This window comes from Mytilus edulis, chromosome 7 (genome assembly GCF_963676685.1).
Source record: "Mytilus edulis chromosome 7, xbMytEdul2.2, whole genome shotgun sequence".
Classification (NCBI taxonomy): domain Eukaryota; kingdom Metazoa; phylum Mollusca; class Bivalvia; order Mytilida; family Mytilidae; genus Mytilus; species Mytilus edulis.
The window spans coordinates 66,331,726-66,346,861 of NC_092350.1; the positions used below are offsets into that span (position 1 = coordinate 66,331,726).

General features: G+C 34.5%; 1 long non-coding RNA gene across 2 annotated transcripts; it reads right to left on the minus strand.

The window, feature by feature from the left end:
• Positions 1 to 1,837: 1,837 nt before the first annotated feature.
• LOC139482024 (uncharacterized) lies at positions 1,838 to 14,388 on the minus strand. Of its 2 annotated transcripts, XR_011654751.1 has the most exons (3): positions 14,275 to 14,388; positions 2,838 to 4,316; positions 1,838 to 1,874 (listed from the first exon to the last, which is right to left on the minus strand). It is a non-coding gene; the product is annotated as an uncharacterized lncRNA (long non-coding RNA). The 2 variants fall into 2 exon arrangements; XR_011654750.1 differs by lacking the exon at positions 1,838 to 1,874 and having other exon boundaries at positions 2,830 to 4,316.
• Between the last annotated feature and the right edge of the window lie 748 nt (positions 14,389 to 15,136).

The window sequence follows — 15,136 nt, forward strand, 5'->3', positions numbered from 1 at the left end:
AAAATTGAAAATTTTTTGGTCGTATATTGGTATCACGTTGGCGTGGTCGTTGTCAGTTGTCTTCTTCTGAAGACATTTGGTTTTCGCAATCTAACTTTAGTAAAAGTAAATAGAAATCTATGAAATTTAAACACAAGGTTTATGACCATAAAAGGAAGGTTGGGATTGATTTTGGGTGTTTTGGTCCCAACAGTTAAGGAATTGGGGGCCAAAAGGGGTCCAAATAAGCATTTTTCTTGGTTTTCGCACAATAACTTTAGTATAAGTAAACAGAAATCTATGAAATTTTAACATAAGGTCTATGACCACAAGAGGAAGGTTGGGATTGATTTTGGGAGATTTAGTCCCAACAGTTTAGGAATTAGGGGCAAAAAAACAGGTCCCAAATAAGCATTTTCTTGGTTTTTGCACAATAACTTTAATATTAGTTTATAGAAATCTATGAAATTTTAACACAAGGTTTATGACCACAAAAGGAAGGTTTGGATTGATTTTGGGAGTTTTGGTCCCAACTAATTAGGGGCCAAAAGGGTCCAAAATAAATCTTTGTTTGATTTCATCAAAAAATGAATTATTGGGGTTCTTTGATATGCAAAATATAACCGTGTATTCAGATTCTTAATGTGTGGTTCTGTTTTCAAATTGGTCTACATTAAGGTCCAAAGGGTCCAAAATTAAACTTAGCTTGATTTAAACAAAAATTGAATTCTTGGGGTACTTTGATATGCTGAATCTGAACATGTACTTAGAATGTTGATTATGGGCCCAGTTTTCAAGTTGGTCCAAATTGGGGTCCAACATTATTATATTAAGTAGTGTGCAATAGCAAGAGATTTACAATTGCACAGTATTGCGCAATAGCAAAAAATCTTCAGTGTTGTAGGCCGTACAGTGACATTTAGTTGTGAACCTTGTCCGTTTGATAACATTTGTCGCATTGCATGCAATCATACTACATCTTATTTAAAAACATGTGTTTACGTCGAAAAATGCATAGTACTTGATATCAAACGTATCAACATATTGTTGATGATTTCCTGAATCTCTATGCATGGTCTATCGCCAAAACAAATGCGGAGAATATGAAAATTTCGTATGACGTATAGAGATAGTAGAATATAGAGGTTGGTTATAAGAGACGAAAGATACCAAAGGAACATTGAAACACACAAGTCGAAAATAAACTGAAAAAGCGACTGCAATAAACCGACAGCACAGAAGACTGAGCAACACGAACCCCATGAAAAAGGTTACTGTGAACCAACTCATTTTTGCGACTTTCGTGAGTGAAAAAATATCCCGAATATCAATCGTCGCGAATATGTAAAACTTGGATTTTTTCTTTACATAACTTCACCAAGTAAATTTGAGAATCGTGAACTTTAATCGCCGCGAAATGGACTAGAAAGGGCTAAACGCGAAATAAAGTATCCGCTAAACTGAATAAGTTGGTTTACAGTATCTGGTCAGCAGATCCTACTCCATGTGTGACACAACAGTGCTCCTCATGCAAATACAAACCCAGAGATAACTAAAGTCTGAATTCTGAAGGTCATATTTGATGAAAAGCTATAGGATGGGATTACATTTATGACAATTGGAACAAAACTGTATATATCTGAAACAGATATTAAATTACTGTCAACCAACTTGTGATGTCGTTCGTAACATTGTCGAAGCATATGGTCAATATAATACTTCAAAGATCGAAGGGATGCTTTCATCATTTAGAATTCTCAGTGAACACTTGATTCATCGAGGAATTAATTCACATTGCACTATTTAAACCAAATTTGACATGTCACTTGAAAAAAAACTATACCATCTGTTCTTATCATTGGCTTTATTTTGATGGAAATGAAAACATTTAGGCACTGGCTACGGTTACATGGAAATGTAACAATAATAAAAATATTATTGTTACATTGGAGACTAAATGCCGGAATGCAAAGTCGGGTAAGGAACCGATTAATTACGAATGTAACAATAATTACTGAGGCTACGGTTACATTGCGTTATTGTTACATGAAAAACAGCAATATACGATGGGTCTATTAAAATGTACTAGATAATAAAAACTGAAGACATTTATTTTATATTTACAATACATACAATTATTAAATATAAATTCTTTAATTATTTATTTGCAATGGCATTTTCGACATATCCAGTAAGTGGTTTTTGGAGCATTTCTAAGTCCGACACATTTTTGGTGAAACTACTCCAAGCAGCCATCACACACCAGTGATGCCGCACTGTGAACGTCCGTATCACATACTGTACAGTTCCATTCTGCGATATTCCGTTTTAATGATAAGGCAACCTTTAATGTTTCACTCTAGCAATGTTTATATTCTCATCTAATATTTTGATTGGAAGCATGTGCTGTAGTTTTATGTCATCTTTCAGTATGGTCACATTGCCGTCCATTACTGATGTAAGGTTCACCTCGGATTTAAGTATCCAACTTAGCTAAAGTAGTATCTTTAGAACACCAAAACGTGACCATTTATACGTAAAAAAAACCCAATTCAAACACCATTTGTTAATCGATAATATTTATTATTTATCATTATTACAAGTATTATTTCGTACATAAGCAAGATTAAGGCAACAAAACTATAGAAGATTTAAGTTTAATAAATCGAGCGTACATTGCTGTTTTTCATGTAACAATAACGCAATGTAACCGTAGCCTCAATAATTATTGTTACATTCGTGATGAATCGGTTCCTTATCCGACTTTGCATTCCGGCATTTAGTCTCCAATGTAACAATAATATTTTTATTATTGTTACATTTCCATGTAACCGTAGCCAGTGCCAAACATTTATGACTTGATATGATAGCTTTGTTAGTTTGCTACCATTTTACTGTTGTTAACCAAAAGTCTTCTTGCGAAATTATCATACTTTGAAGAACCAATCTAATTATATATATCAGAGAGATCTCAAGTTGCGTGATCGTACTAATCCAAGTAGAAAGCGAAGACAGAGATCTCTGCATTTATTACATTGTCAGAGAATGTGCGATGCTTTGAAGAGTTCCATTTATCCCCATTCGTATGGGTGATAACTTTAATTTTTTTTTCCGAAGCACATTTCTATGAAAGTCAGGAATGTATACACGACGAGGAGACAAACTCGCGCTAAAGTAATATGAACGTTAGTTTCAGTTCCTAAGTACACATTTATGAAAAAAATTAACAATTATACAGTCACGTATTTTATGAAATAATATAAATGCCGAATATATGATATCTGGGCTGATGAAACCTTCTAGATACATTCATTTGTTTCGATAATTTTTAAAACGCAACCTCCTTTCATCTCATGCGTGACTTCGAGGTATACACATATCTTTTTTTCGTTTATAATTGATCAAATTTTCTACACAATTTCATGTGACTTGATCAATTACAACTGTACTTCACGCATTGTTTCACAAACTTGAAACATATTCCCTTAGACGAGGAAACAGAGAATTATACAATTACCAGTCAAGCCGTAATATACTCTACAGGAGAAAATACTAGTTCCTTTTTTGCGAAACAATTACCGAATGATCATATTAATTTTTTTTAAACAGTATTAGAAATAAAGATCATATTCATTTTCTAATATATAAAGCATTTGGCTTTTAAGAAGCCACCCGTCGTTTATTAATGTATCCATCACTTGTTCCTTATCACTTTCTGATCCTTCCATCTTAGCAAGAACCTGTCTTACGGCGGTAGAACTAACATTGTCAAGTTCGTCTGGTATAAGGCAAAATTGTTTATGTTTTACATTGCCCGAATCTTTATCTTTTTCATATCTTTCGAGAATTCTGGCTGTTTCTACCTTCCTCCCTATACACACAGTTATGTGCTTGAATTCTTTGTGCCATTTAGCATGCCCAGATTTGTTCATTGCTCTATCTGCTCCGACTATAACAGCAACATGCAGATCTTCTAAATCCCGAGATTGGCTTTTCATTTCTAATATTGTCTTTTCACCACATTCCCCAGCGGAACCAACTGGTCGGTGATATGGTGCTAACCAATCTCTTTGTTCACAGCAAGCTAGCTCGCAAAGTTTTATTCTGTGTTTTGCTTTCATGCATTTAGCTCCTGTTTTCCTTGATTTTGTTTGTACATATCCATCCGGCGCTACGGCTAGTCTTCCAGCCACAACTTGGTAGTTGGTATTTGATTCAAGCCACTGTTTTCCCAATACCATGGCCATAACATGTCTACTGTGCGGAGGATTAAAGGCACCCCCCAAACACAATATAACTTTCTGTTTCGTTCCCGCTTCGGCCATTTATCTCTCGCTCTGAAATACAAGTAATTAAATGAAATAGGACACTGCAAATTAAGTAGTGATAAAAAATTCAATCAATCTAATTAAAATATTGATCTCTGATTTCGTTATACTCGCTTGTAGTAATTAGATTGAGAAGTCAATTTATATGTTGATTTTCACATTTTTAATTGTCCTGTGTATACCATTTATAGTTTGTGTTATTTTGTACAAAAAGGTTACCCACGGATTGACAAGGGTCATCACTGGATTTCTCTCTGGCAGGTAACCCCACGGATTGACTAGGGTCATCACTAGATTTTTCTCTGGCTTTGTAATAAAACCAAAGTCGCATTAGAGGGGACCCGGGCCCCCCTTTTGTGGGAAAAATTTGGTTGATTATATAGGGAATCACTAAAGCATGACCTGAGCGGACCCCTCTTAGGCAAGCAGTGCCCCCCTTTTTGAATATTTCTGGATCCACCATTGATTAACCCTTTTTAAAGATTTGGGGTTTATAAGGCTATATTGGATGTAAGAAATACACAGCAACGTCCGATCGGCAGAGGGGACTTGATATCTAATTTTGTAAGGAGTTGAACACTATCTCTTCTCGTTACATTATACATTTTAAGAATAACTATCTGTGGGATACGTAGAGAACGTGCAGCAAAGACAAATTATATCTCTATCTATAAATATACTTTCTTTTTACTCTACATCTAGGGAAATTCAAATCATCCGGCCCTCGTGCCTTGCAGAAACTTTAAATTATATTTACTCTTAAATATTTATATGAAATATTGGTGTCTTCCCATTTATCCAACTTTTTAAAATAAGGTATTCTCATCTAGCCAACTTTTTATTTTTGATAATTATTGGGTTGATGGTTTAGTAATAATAAGGTGTCTTTCTAAAATTTGACAGTAAATTTGTTCCTGTATGTTTTTATATTAGTATAGTGTTATTAACTGGCTGCTTCTGTATTGACACTGGTATTGATTCAAGGTTTGTTGTATTGGCCTCCAGACACGTACATGCATGAACACTTGATAAATATGAGTTATTTGAAAAGAGAAATTGCACAAATTTAAAGGACATTTATATAAAACAGAATTTACAAATAATTTAATAAAAACAGCTTGTGTTTATCTTTTAAAACAAAAAAAGTTATGTATATCTGTCGAATGGAAAAATACGTCTATAAATCTGAATTTTGAGCAATTATATTAAATGTCAACCTCATTTCACTCAAAAAAGTACCACATGAAGGTATATTTTTTTAATTCCATATTTGATTTAATCAAACAAAAAAATAGCTTATATGCAAATTGTTAGCAAAATATTAATATGGGATCAAAACTGTATCGTATGCCCTTATACAAGATTCGTACTAATCTCATATAGATGCTTCAGAATACACAGGTTGAAACAGAAATTCGACTCATCCAGTACACCACAGGGGGTGAAGGATAGACTTCAGCATGGACAAATCAACGTTTATCATATACTTATAGCAAATAACATACAAGTTTTACAGTATGATAACAGCATTGCAATTACGTGAATTCTATATTTTTCCGAAATGGTGTTTAGCGGGCTGATATGTATAGATTATTACATGGCATTTTTCATATCAGACCCTTTATCGGCCCAAGGTTATGATATTAGCCCAAGAGCCGCAGGCTCGAGGTCTAATATCATGAACGAGGGCCGATAAAGGGTCTGATATGAAAAATGAAATGTAATTATCTTTTTATCATATACTTCAGCAGAAGAAATACATTAAAATTTAATTTTGTTTATCTTTGCATTTTCAGATAATATTTACAGACAACCAAAAAAAATCTTATTAATAACTTTAATTGTTTTTATTGCATACTATTACAAGCATTCATTGATCTTTTCGCAATAATTATCGTGTTCTTCAATAATATTGTCAACTCATTTATGTCTTTCAAAACAAGTTTAACTTAATTAATTTTTGCTCCTCAACCATTTTTGTAAAAGTCTTATCACGTACTTGCGGTTTTCGCGTTCTGTTGTCGTTTTCATACAAATTTCCGGAAATGCACAAAGTTGCATGTGATAAACGTCACGGAAATTAACGGAAAGGCATGTGATAACGTACCGGAAGCAGTCAATAAAGGCACCTTTATCAGCCCGCTATTGAAATTCCAAGGAATCTGGTCAATAAACCTAGTAAACCTTTCATAGCCTTATGATATTTTCAAATGTTATTGAACTGTAAAATTTAAGTAATATTTTATACAAGTATATGATAAGAAAAAAATATCACATGCCTTTCCGTAACGTTATCGCATGGCATTCCGGCGATATTATGTAAAATAATAAAGAAAAAAAAAGGAAAAAAAAGGGTCCAATTAAATGCATTTTTAAGCATATTAATTTAGAAAGTTACTTTGTTAAAAAAAAGTTGACTTTTCCGACAGTGCTCATTATGTATATTGTTAAATTATGTTTTTGTCGATTCGTCCATACTAAAACATTTTTCTTCTCTTTTGAGGCATATGATAGAAAGATTTCATATCGAATGTACTAAATTTGGGGTCCGACGTCCGTGAACTTTTCACTCTTTGAACTTCTATTTGTGAACCACGCAAATGGATCAAAATACGAATTATTTTTCTCCATTGTTGAAGTATATGATAAAAAGATCATAACATGTCATTTTTCATATTTGATGTATTATCAGCATTCGGTCTATATCAGCCCTCGAGCCTTCTTCGGCTGATATTGAACCTAGGGCTGATAATACATTGGATATGAAAAATGCCATGTTATAATCTGACAATATCACTACACTGATGCAATATCCCACCTACTTAAACTAGGATGAAGATCTACTTAACATTCCTTTAGTATGTGCTATGGATTTGTTATGTTCGGTCTTTGTGTAGTAAAACGTATTCAACTTATATTTTGTCCTATTTGGATCATTTGATCAGAAGAACAGAAAAAAAATATACGAAGAGGATATGTTACACAAAAAAAAGCTCCCTTTTACACAAAAAAAAGATCCATCTCATTGACAAATCTTCATGAATAAAATTGCAACCTATTTTTTTTTTTTTTTTTATCCAATTCACATTTTAATTAACAGTTAAAAAACTTTAAAATACTTTCAAATGATTTATATTACATTAACTAAAAGGTCAGTTGCACATTTTAACATGCTTTGCTAGATAATACTACAGAAAATTTATATTAATCCGGGTATAATTTTCAGTCTTATTTTTCATCTGTCATTCAACCTAAACTCTAATTATAAACCCTTTGTTCTTGATTACCTTTGATCTTATCTATCCAACTTTTTTTTTACCTGTACTACCTATAATTCTAAAAAGTTGGATAAATGAGAATGAACCGAAATATTTGCCACAGGACGTACGTTGATAAATAATGTAAATGTTGCGATCCCGCTGATATCAAAATACAGTATGAATGATAAGAAATGTATATAATTTTATATCACACAATGACTGTCGACTCGAGGTTATCTCGTGCGGGAGTGTATTTATCCTTTTGAATATTGTAATATTTTAATGTTTTGTAAATATTGACCTCTAGTTAGTTTGGCTTTATAACTGTTTGTTTTGTGTACAGAGAAAATTAATGACGCAAGGCTAATTTGACAAGTTGCTAGTTTATTATCTGCAGTTAAAGTTGAACTGTCAGATGTGATTAAGACCAGAAACGATGTCCTGGTGTGTAGGATAATAAAATTAGTTATGCCTATTTGTTTGTCTAGAGATGAAGTAATTAAACTCTATGATAAGGTCAGTTGGTCAAGAGACTGGCAGATTGGGTATCAGCTGTGATACTGTAAGGATTTTGTGTATTCCTTGAGCATTTTAAGTCTTGAATCAGTTAGATTCTGGAGGACTTGTATTTAAAGTTAATATGTGAAAACTTTGTAGTAAACTGTCAATAAGTCGGAAGTAATGTACATTTGTTAATAAACTTGTATATATAAATATCGTATTATTTAGTGACTGGGAATTTACCACAGGATATATTGTCGTGCCATAGATGGCTATGTCCGTCCGTCTGTGTCGGTGTTGACCTTCCCCTCGATCACGTTACATTTTTTGGTGGCAGTGGTGGGATATTATCTTAACATGGATTAATTATATTCAGTGGATTTATATCAATATTCCGATAATTTTGTGTGAGAGGACTATAGCAAATGGAATAAAATATATTTCTTGTGCTTAAATAAAGTGACTGTTATTATACTGTTATACAATGGATAAACGTGATTCTTCGGATAGAGAAATCTATTTCGGAGGTGCAAGACCTAAAGTATCAATGGATACAGGAATAGGATTAAGTTCAACTGTGTTATCAACTTCAACAGCTAGAATGATAGAAACCCAAAGAGAAATTAAGCGTTTAACTAAAGAGTATGAAACTCTTCAGGATGAAATTTCAAGTGCTCCGACCCCGAAAAGATCATCAATTCCATCTGTGTTCCAATCTTCTCGTAATCAAGGATCGAATTCACATAAGCCTTTGGGATCTGAAAAGCCAGTTGTCCGACCCTCTAAATACGATGGTTCTGTTTCTTGGGAAGATTATAAAATTCAGTTTGAAATGATATCCGAATTAAATTGTTGGACGGATAATCAGAAAGCAATGTTTCTTGCGACAAGTCTAAGTGGGAATGCGCAAAGTGTTTTAGCCGATATTGATCCGATAAAGCGTAAAGATTATCAATCAATATGTTCAGCATTAACAAGTAGATTTGGAACCGAAAATAGAACAGAGCTTTTCCGTGTGCAGCTTAAGAATATCCGTAAAAGAAGAGATCAAGAATTGCCAGAATTGGCGCAACATATCAAGAAACTTAGCCGTAAAGCATATCCCAAAGCTCAACAGGAACTACAGGAGATGTTGAGCCGAGATCATTTCATTGATGCATTAGATGACGCGGATACACGGTTGCGTATACATCAAGCTCACCCAAAGACACTCGATGATGCAGTTAAGTTGGCTGTTGAGCTTGAGGCTTTTTATATTGCGGATAAACAAAGGGACAAACCTTCAAGTGTTCGAAATTTTTCTATTTCGGAAAATTCAGAAGTGTCTGGTCAAATTAAAACACTGACTGATGTGGTAGAAGAACTTCGACGTGAGCTTCAGTTTCTGAAGAGCGATATGAGTCAACAGAGACGCGGATTTAACAATAATAACAACAAACCGGGAAAAAGAGGATGTTGGACTTGTGGAGAGACAGGCCATATTAGAAGAAATTGTCCTAAACATGACAAAAGTAATTAACACAAATTATCAACAAAAAGACAGAGTGAGAACCGGTCGTGTAGCGAGTGGCGATGGAGGAATGTATATTTCTGGTAAATTTCAAGGTAAAAGCATTCAATGTTTAGTAGATACAGGTGCAAATGTGACAATTTTGAACAGTAAGGTATACGATTCTCTGTCTGATGGAAACAAATTCGTGTTGCGTCCAACACATACAAACATGAAACTTGCAGATGGAAAACCTGTTAAAGTAAGAGGAATAGGTCAAATGAACGTTCAAATCGGAAGGACATTTCTCAAACACGATGTGTGGGTAGCGGATATAGATGCAGATATAAGCTGTATAATCGGTTACGACTTCATGAAACAAAATATGTGTTGCATTGATGTGGCTAACAATACAATGACTGTTAACAAAGAACATATATCGTGTGCAGTATTAAATACACAAGGTGTGCGATGTTGTCGGGTTGCTGTGTCAGAGACAACAGTTATTCCGCCGGGTGTCGAACAGATTATTCCGGGGAAAGTTATTGATATTGGTTATGCTCCAGGTTGTAGTATGTTAGTAGCTTCAGATAAATTTGTGGAGAAACATCAGCTCATGTTGGCTAAAGCAGTAGTGAATTCGTCATCAGATGTTGTTCCGATGCGAGTATTGAACGCGACAGATAAGTCTGTTAAAGTATACGCAAATTCAATTGCTGCGACATGTGAAGCAGTAACCATACTTAATGAGTCAGTATGTCCTCAAGAACTGTCAACAGAAGATATTCCTGAACATTTATCTAGTTTATATACAAGCTCATGTGGACATTTAAATGAAAACCAGAGAGAAAGACTCAGAGCCTTACTTTTGATGAATCAGAGTGTATTTGCCAAAGATAAGTGGGATATAGGACGTACCGATGTTGTAACGCATAAAATCAATACTCAAAATACAGACCCCATTCGTCAAAAACCGCGCCGATTGCCATTTGCTCAAAGATCAGAACTAGCTTCTCAGATTGATAACATGTTGCGCAGTGACATCATTGAACCGTCCGAGAGCCCATGGTCATCACCCCTAGTCCTTGTAAGAAAGAAAGATGGTTCTACGCGGATATGTTTGGACTATCGCAAGCTCAATGATATCACAAAGAAAGATTCATTTCCGGTTTCTCGTATAGATGATAAACTAGATGCGTTGTCCGGAGCAGAATGGTTCCATGTACTTGATCTTCAAAGTGGTTATTTTCAAGTAAAATGTGATGAAAACGACCGTGAGAAAACTGCCTTTGTGACAGAAAATGGCCTATATCAATTTAAAGTGATGCCAATGGGTCTTTGTAACGCACCTGCAACGTTTGAGAGACTAATGAACAAAGTTTTGAAAGGTTTATCATGGCAAACTTGCTTGGTATACTTAGATGATATTATTGTCTTTGGAACGGAATTTGAATCTACACTACAGAGACTTCAGGAAGTGTTTGACCGTTTGAGTATGGCAGGGTTAAAACTAAATCCAAAGAAATGTACCTTGTTTCAAAAGAGTGTTAACTACCTGGGACATGTTGTTTCTAAAGATGGTGTTCGCGCTGACCCGTCAAAGACTGAGGCCATTAGTAATTGGCCTAGACCGACAACAGTAAAAGAAGTAAGGGCTTTTCTTGGAATATGCTCGTATTACCGACGATTTATCTTTGATTTTGCAAAATATGCACGACCATTGAATAAGCTTACTGAGAAGCAGACATTGTTTGAATGGACAGATCTATGCGAAGAAGCATTCAACATTATGAAATCAAAACTTTCTAGTCCGCCGATTTTAGCGTATCCGGATCCGTCTGGTTTGGAGTTTATACTTGACACTGACTGTAGTAATTCTGCGCTAGGTACAGTGATTTCGCAAATTCAAAATGGCCATGAAAAGGTTATTGCGTATTACAGTCGAGCGTTATCTAAATCCGAAATTAATTACTGTACTACAAGAAAGGAACTTCTTGCGGTGATTAGCAGCATCAAACACTTTCATTGCTATCTTTATGGAAGAAAATTTACTGTTCGAACTGATCATAGTTCATTGCGCTGGATTACTAAATTCAAGGATATAGAGGGGCAATTGGCGCGATGGTTAGAAGTATTAGGAACCTACGACTTTGAAATTGTGCATAGGCCTGGATTAAAACATTCAAATGCAGATAGTTTATCGAGAAGGCCGTGTTTAGATTGTTCACACTGTGAAAAAGTAGAATTGAAATATGGTGTATCTAGTACACAGTGTAATGTTATTAGCGATAATAAATCTAATGTGTCAAATTCAAATAGTTGGATTAATGGTTTATCTGATAGTGAAATAAAATGTGCACAACGGGAGGTTAGTTATCAATTTGATGGAGAATAGTGATCATAAACCTACTTGGCATAAAATCTGTTCGGAAAGCGTTGTTGTGAAGGCATTATGGTCACAATGGAAACGACTTGAAATACGAAGCGACATCTTATACAGGAGATGGGAAGACGACACAGGAAAGAAAATTTCGTGGCAACTAGTGGTTCCAGATAGTTTTAAAACGAACATTCTAACAAACCTACATGATGCCGTAACAGCTGGACATTTGTGAATTAACAAAACGTTAGGACGAATAAGAGAACGATTTTATTGGCCAGGCGTTGGGGAAGATGTCAAAGAATGGTGCCGTCGATGTCATCAATGTGGTTCACGTAAAAGACCTCATAAAATATTAAGAGCGCCAATGAAAACATATAATGTGGGAGCTGTTATGGAAAGAGTTGCTATGGACACAATGGGACCATTACCGCTCTCTGAACGGAATAACAGATACGTACTAGTTATCCAGGATTATTTTTCGAAATGGGTAGAGGCATACGCATTGCCTGATCAGGAAGCAGAAACTATAGCGCAAGTGTTTGTTGAACAATTTGTAACGCATTATGGTGTACCAATGCAGATTCACACGGACCAAGGTACAAACTTTGAATCAAGACTATTCCGTGAACTGTGTAAACTCCTAGGAGTGGATAAAACGAGAACAACTGCACTTCATCCACAATCTGATGGGATGGTGGAACGTTACAACGCAACGATGGAAGCAATGCTAGCTACATGCGTAAATAAAGATCAGAAGAACTGGGATGTTCTACTTCCATTACAGATGATGGCATATCGTAGCGCGGAACATGACACGACTAAATACTCACCGAATGTGATGTTATTCGGGCGTGATGTAAGACATCAAATTAACTTGTTATACGGAACTGTTAGTAATAATGAGAATTTTGATAATCTCCCGGATTATGTGATGCAAATAAGAACATATTTAGACAATGTACATGAATTTGCGCGAGAAAACATTAATAATGCCAGTGATAAACAGAAATGGTATTATGACTATAAAGTTAATTTTAAACCGTATTCTGTTGGAGACGCCGTATGGTTACACGATCCAAAGAGAAAAGTTGGGATTAGTCCTAAACTATAGTGTAATTGGGATGGACCTTATCTTATTATAAACAGTATTAGTGACTTAGTATACCACATTCAAAAGTTAGAATCGTCAAAACCAAAAGTTGTTCATTACAACAGACTTAAACCATATCATGGAGATTTTGACAATTGGCTAATTAAAACTGTAATTCAAAGAGACACCGAGTCTCACGCTACCGCAATTGAAGAAAATAACATTGAGTCTGACATTGAATTGAGTGAAAATGAACAGTGCGATATGTCTTATTTTCCAACGGACAATATTGAATACGGTCGTGGTCATCGTGTGAAACGTCCAACCAACAGATATGTACCTGATTAAAACTTTGTTGAAAGTATGAACATTTAAAATTGAAATGAACATTGAATGTTTTCATAATTATGATTGAGTTATTTGATTTATTTTATTGTTAAAATGTTGAAATTATTTTTTGATATATTTTGATTTTCGTATATTTTTATTGCGTATTTTTGTTTTATTTTTGAAAAGTAGTCTCCCATACTTTGATAAGTTAAAGTTATTTTTGTTTACATGTGAGACACATGTTTTTCAAAGAAGGAGGCAATGTAATATTTTAATGTTTTGTAAATATTGACCTCTAGTTAGTTTGGCTTTATAACTGTTTATTTGTGTACAGAGAAAATTAATGACGCAAGGCTAATTTGACAAGTTGCTAGTTTATTATCTGCAGTTAAAGTTGAACTGTCAGATGTGATTAAGACCAGAAACGATGTCCTGGTGTGTAGGATAATAAAATTAGTTATGCCTATTTGTTTGTCTAGAGATGAAGTAATTAAACTCTATGATAAGGTCAGTTGGTCAAGAGACTGGCAGATTGGGTATCAGCTGTGATACTGTAAGGATGTTGTGTATTCCTTGAGCATTTTAAGTCTTGAATCAGTTAGATTCTGGAGGACTTGTATTTAAAGTTAATATGTGAAAACTTTGTAGTAAACTGTCAATAAGTCGGAAGTAATGTACATTTGTTAATAAACTTGTATATATAAATATCGTATTATTTAGTGACTGGAAATTTACCACAGGATATATTGTCGTGCCATAGATGGCTATGTCCGTCCGTCTGTGTCGGTGTTGACCTTCCCCTCGATCACGTTACAATATGCATACAGACTATATATTATCTACATATAGTTGAAAGCCCCAATCCTTGTTAAAACATTTGCTTCAAGATATTACTTTACAAAAAGTGTACTTACTGTTCGAAACTGTTTGTGCTTGATGGATTACAGACCATAATCATGTCAGAGTCAATATTTACAGGTAGTCGATTTCACCATTGCTAGCAATCATGTGTAGTACTATTTATAAATAAGGCATACGGAAAATCCATTCTATTTTTAGTGCGGGTATACATATAATATTGATTAATCATATTTACACATTTATAAATCAAAACAGCTTTTAAATTTATGCAATCTCGCCCCTGAAATGAGTAGTATCTGAGCAGCAAAATAAGGACTAAGGAGATTGTTTTAAACAGTTGACGACCTGATGTTTGGGTGTCCAATTAGATCTTGTAGATATATAAAAACAAAATTATCACTTTTCACACCTCTCTGATTAATTTACCTGTAGTTAAACGTCACTCGGGTCACTTGTATCCTGAATCGTGTATGTTACATCTTTTACATGCGAATTTTCAATCGGTGGTGAAACATAAGGTTCACGAAGTCACTCCTTAAAATATAGTACTCGGGTCACCTAAAAATATTTATAAAGTATATAATGTAACAATTTGTAAGTTTTTGATTAAAAATGATTAATAAGTGAGGAATCAGAAAAATAACTTAGTGAATTGGTAAATGGGCAATGGCTAGCGTTACGTAGTTTGAAGGACCAATTTGACCACGAATGGTATTATGAACACAGTAATATGTTCAAACTATACAATTTTGTGTGAATTGTGTACAAGCCATAACATCGCCCTAAAAGTTACAGAAATAATAAAAGGACATGAGTGTGAGGAGATACAGCTAGTATTAGTATTGTTTACACAGCGTCACGTCTTCAATCAGATATAAACCTTAACTATCCTGAGATGTCAGAATGTGTAAAAAA